The sequence below is a fragment of the Schistocerca cancellata genome, chromosome 3 (genome assembly GCF_023864275.1).
Source record: "Schistocerca cancellata isolate TAMUIC-IGC-003103 chromosome 3, iqSchCanc2.1, whole genome shotgun sequence".
Taxonomy (NCBI): Eukaryota; Metazoa; Arthropoda; class Insecta; order Orthoptera; family Acrididae; genus Schistocerca; species Schistocerca cancellata.
In genome coordinates this window covers 701,418,178-701,423,574 of record NC_064628.1, presented here as the reverse complement: position 1 = coordinate 701,423,574, position 5,397 = coordinate 701,418,178, and the positions used below count along the sequence as shown (strand labels likewise).

Here is a 5,397-nt window from a genome sequence, read left to right as displayed (position 1 = left end):
CTATTAAAGAAAGTAGTACGATATCCAAATTAAAATTCTGTCAGGTAAATTCGAAGTCAAGATTAGTCAAAGAGTGCATTAGTCCAACATGGTGTTCAAAGTGTTAACATTTTTACCTGGATTCCCGAGTCCGGATTTAGAGACGACAGAAGACAGACGAAGTCGTAGCAAGGTCATGCTGCTTCACTCTCGTAAAAACAAACGTAAAGAGAATACTACATCCGAGAGTAGGAAAGAGGGCGATAGGGTCGTTATAGGCGATGCAGGTCACGCACCTTTGTCTCCAACATAGACCACAAAGGCTCAATAATATTAAGATCTGATGAGTTTGGTGATCAGCACAGATACAACAATTCACCCTCATGCTCACAAAACTAGTCATGGATGACGCGAACTGCTTGAACGGCGGCCCTGTCGTTTCGGAATACAGCAACACCATTGAGGAACAAACGTTGTTCCATGGGATGGACTTGATCAGCCAAAATGGTCACGTAATCCTTGGTAGTAATGCTCTACCTTGCAGAGCTACCACGGATCCGTGGAATACACGACATGGGTGCCACAATCATAACGAAACATGTTTCACTCTTAGAGACGTAAACTCGGTCAGGAGTTAGAAACAGTGTGAAACCAGACTCATCCGACCAAATGACACCTCCCATTGCTCCATAGCCCAGGTTTTATAGTTTCGCACCACGTTTTCTTGTTACGGCCATTTGCATCAACGGATGAGTAGTTTTGGAATATTCCAGTTCGCTTTGCAATTCCCTGGTCAATTCCCTATTGTTATCATGCTGGTAGGGCCACGAGTGTGATATTCAATTCCTCAATGACCTTTGAACCTGTCCTCTTACTTTTCGTCACAACCCTCTTCAATGACTGTCAAAAAATTTATGATAATTAATTGAAACCCTCAGCTGCCGACAGTTGTTGTCGATAAACTTCGAGGGGAACAGCTAAAAATGTGTGCCCCGACCGGGACTCGAAACCGGGATCTCCTGCTTACCTGGCAGACGCTCTATCTATCTGAGCCACCGAGGACAGAGATGAATAGCGCGACTACTGGGTCTCATCCCTTGCACGCTTCCCGTGAGACCCACATTCCTAACTGTCCGGGTTCGAGTCCCGGTCAGGGCACACATTTTGCGTTTTATTAAGCTGGCGACTAGTTTCGAACTACCAAGTTCATTTTCAAGCCAGGTCTATTAAAGCTGCGCTAGTAGTACTTGGTCAGGCAACAGTAACTTCACTCATAGGAGGATATATATATTATACATGGTCACCCGGAATGGCAACCAGTTTCAGAATGTAGATATATTCATGAAGTGCTGTTGAACTGGACTCATCTGTTCAACTGCATTTCGTGACTACATCTACACTGCGAAATTCGTTGACATTCCATGTGATTATCTTGCGGGCTTTCTTTAAAAAAATGTGACCCTCAACTACGTACCCTCAGACTCAGACTTGAAATATTAAAAGTTTTGGCTGGTGTCGTTGTCTAGGGGATGAGATACGCAGTTGCCGCATTACAAGCCAAATACTGCAGAGTCTACAGTATACAATATGAATATACACATGAATCGAATAGTCGAAGGCTCCTATCACTCGGCAATAGCAAATTTTGAATGTAACATAGAAATTTATAAATAAAAGACGGGAATTAAATAAAATCTGCAGATACTATTTTTATCGACTTGAAATGATGAGTACGATAGCAGAAGTATCTTTAAGCATGCCGTTTATTACGGCAAAACACATATTGGTGTCGATGGTCCAGCAATTAAATAAAATATAAATTGAATAACAGGGAAACAATAGATTCCTGAAACTTCCTGGCAGATTTAAAACTGTGTGCCCGACCGAGACTCGAACTCGGGACCTTTGCCTTTCGCGGGCAAGTGCTCTACCAGCTCTCATCAGCGCACACTCCGCTGCAGAGTGAAAATCTCATTCTGGAAACATCCCCCAGGCTGTGGCTAAGCCATGTCTCCGCAATATCCTTTCTTTCAGGAGTGCCAGTTCTGCAAGTTTCGCAGGAGAGCTTCTGTAAAGTTTGGAAGGCAGGAGACGAGGTACTGGCAGAAGTAAAGCTGTGAGTACCGGGCGTGAGTCGTGCTTCGGTAGCTCAGATGGTAGAGCACTTGCCCGCGAAAGGCAAAGGTCCCGAGTTCGAGTCTCGGTCGGGCACACAGTTTTAAATCTGCCAGGAAGTTTCATATCAGCGCACACTCCGCTGCAGAGTGAAAATCTCATTCTGGAAACATCCCCTAGGCTGTGGCTAAGCCATGTCTCCGCAATATCCTTTCTTTCAGGAGTGCTAGTTCTGCAAGGTTCGCAGGAGAGCTTCTGTAAAGTTTGGAAGGTAGGAGACGAGGTACTGGCAGAAGTGAAGCTGTGGGTACCGGGCGTGAGTCGTGCTTCGGTAGCTCAGTTGGTAGAGCACTTGCCCGCGAAAGGCAAAGGTCCCGAGTTCGAGTCTCGGTCGGGCACACAGTTTTAAATCTGCCAGGAAGTTTCATATCAGCGCACACTCCGCTGCAGAGTGAAAATCTCATTCTGGAATAGATTCCTGCTTCACGCAATTAGTTATAAACAACAACACAGCTCGCGAGATATTCACTTCCAAACGCATACTACGTCTTCACTGCAGAAAGCACGGAAATCTCACAGGTGCACAAGTCAGCACTTCGAAATATTTCTATCTCCCGCGACCACGCACGAAACTCAACACCCTCTACGTATCTCCTGCGACCGTACGTCGCGCCTTCACATCCAGCACTCTCCTGTGTCCTGTGCGACCCGATGCTCCTCCCCCATTTCCATACAGTCCCTCCATTGACTTCCGTAGTCACCTACCGTAGTAACGAGCGCTGTGATTGGCTAGAGCGCTCCCGCCATGTCTCCAAGACAACACACTCTCACATACATATTGAAACACATACGAAATACTGGATTTACATTTAAATAACTTGAAATTAAATACACTAATGGCCATTAAAATTGCTACACCAAGAAGAAATGCAGATGATAAACGGGTATTCATTGGACAAATATATCATACTAGAACTGACATGTTATTAGATTTTCACGTAATTTGGGTGCATAGATCCTGAGAAATCAGTACCCAGAACAACCACTTCTGGCCGTAACAACGGCCTTCATACGCCTGAGCATTGAGTCAAACAGAGCTTGGATAGCGTGTACAGGTACAGCTGCCCATGCAGCTTCAACACGATACCACAGTTTATCAAGAGTAGTGACTGGCATATTGTGACGAGCCAGTTGTTCGGCCAACATCGACCAGACGTTTTCAAATGGTTCAAATGGCTCTGAGCACTATGGGACTCAACTGCTGAGGTCATTAGTCCCCTAGAACTTAGAACTAGTTAAACCTAACTAACCTAAGGACATCACAAACATCCATGCCCGAGGCAGGATTCGAACCTGCGACCGTAGCGGTCTTGCGGTTCCAGACTGCAGTGCCTTTAACCGCACGGCCACTTCGGCCGGCAGACGTTTTCAGTTGGTGAGAGATATGGAGAATGTGCTGGCCAGGGCAGCAGTCGAACATTTTCTGAATTCAGAAAAGCCCGTAGGGGACCTGCAACATGCGGTCGTGCATTATCCTGCTGAAATGTAGGGTTTCGCAGGGATCGAATGAAGGGTAGAGCCACGGGTCGTAACACATCTGAAATGTAGCGTCCATTGTTCAAAGTGCCGTCAACGCGAACAAGAGGTGACCGAGACGTGTTACCAATGGCACCCCATACCATCACGCCGGGTGATACGCCAGTATGGCGATGACGAATACACACTTCCAATGTGCGTTCACCGCGACGTCACCAAACACAGATACGACCATCATGATGCTGTAAACAGAACCTGGATTCATCCGAAAAAATTGCGTTTTGCCATTCGTGCACCCAGGTTCGTTGTTGAGTACACCATCGCAGGCGCTCCTGTCTGTGATGCAGCGTCAAGGACTCAAGGGTAACCGTAGCCATGGTTTCCGAGCTGATAGTCCATGCTGCTACAAACGTCGTCGAACTGTTCGTGCAGATGGTTGTTGTCTTGCGAACGTCCCCATCTGTTGACTCGGCGGTCGGCAACGCCTATATAAGACAACAAGTATCTGGCGCAGTTGTTAGACCGGTTACCGCTGCTACAATGGCAGGTTATCAAGATTTATTTGAATTTGAACGTGGTGTTATATTCGGCGCACGAGCGATGGGACACAGCGTCTCCGAGGTAGCGATGGAATGGGATTTTTCCGTATGACAATTTTACGACTCTACCGTGAATATCAGGAATCCGGTAAAACATCAAATCTCCGACATCGCTGCGGCTGGGAAAAGATCGTGCAAGAATGGGACCAACAACGACTGAAGAGAATCGTTCAACGTAACAGAAGTGTAACCCTTCCGCAAATTGCTGAAGATTTCAATGCTGAGCCATCAACAACTGTCAGCGTGCGAACCATTCAACGAAACATCATCGATATGGGCTTTCAGAGCCGAAGGCCAACTCGACTACCCTTGATGACTGCACAACAGAAAGCCTTACGCCTTGCCTGGGCCCGTCAACACCGACATTGGATTGTTGATGACTGGAAACATGTTGCCTGGTCGGATGAGTCTCGTTTCAAATTGTATCGAGCGGATGGACGTGTACGGATATAGAGACCAGCCTCACCAATCCATGTACCCTACAGGGACATGTTCAAGCTGGTGGAGGTTCTGTGATGGTGTAGTGTGTGTGAAGTTGGAGTGATATGGGACACCTGATACATCTAGACATGACTCTGACAGGTGACAAGTACGTAAGCATCCTGTCTGATCACCTGCACCCATTCATATGAAGATGGTATCTGTTCTTTCGGACATGCCAGAAAGAATAGATACCATCTTCATATAAATAAGGCTTACCGGCCAATGATCTTCTTCAGTGCGGATGCACTGCATTGCTCAAACTCTTACGGGAATCTGTTGATTGATTATAGCGAGTAATGGGTATAGTGGGCAGGGGCACTACAAATGTAGTGTGAGGACAGTAAGATGGAAATGTGGGTCTCACGGGAAGCGTGCCAGAGATAAGTCCCTGCAGTCGCACTATCTTCTGTGTCCTCGATGGCTCAGTCGGGTAGAGCGTCTGCCACGTAAGCAGGATTTCCCGGGTTCGAGTCCTGGTCGAGGCACACATTTTCAGCTGTCCCCGTTGTAGGCAGCTAATGGTCTGTATTTCATTGTAATTTCATGCATCCATTCATGTTCATTGTGCATTCCGATGGACTTGGGCAATTCCAGCAGGACAATGTGGCACCCCACACGTCCAGAATTGCTGCAGAGTGGCTCCAGGAACACTCTTCAGATTTTAAACACTTCCGCTGGCCACCAA

General features: G+C 46.8%; 1 non-coding gene across 1 annotated transcript; it reads left to right on the top strand.

Moving 5' to 3' along the window:
• The first annotated feature begins 5,123 nt into the window (after positions 1–5,123).
• Positions 5,124–5,197, top strand: Trnat-cgu (transfer RNA threonine (anticodon CGU)). The gene has a single exon. It is a non-coding gene; the product is annotated as a tRNA-Thr (tRNA).
• Positions 5,198–5,397: the final 200 nt, after the last annotated feature.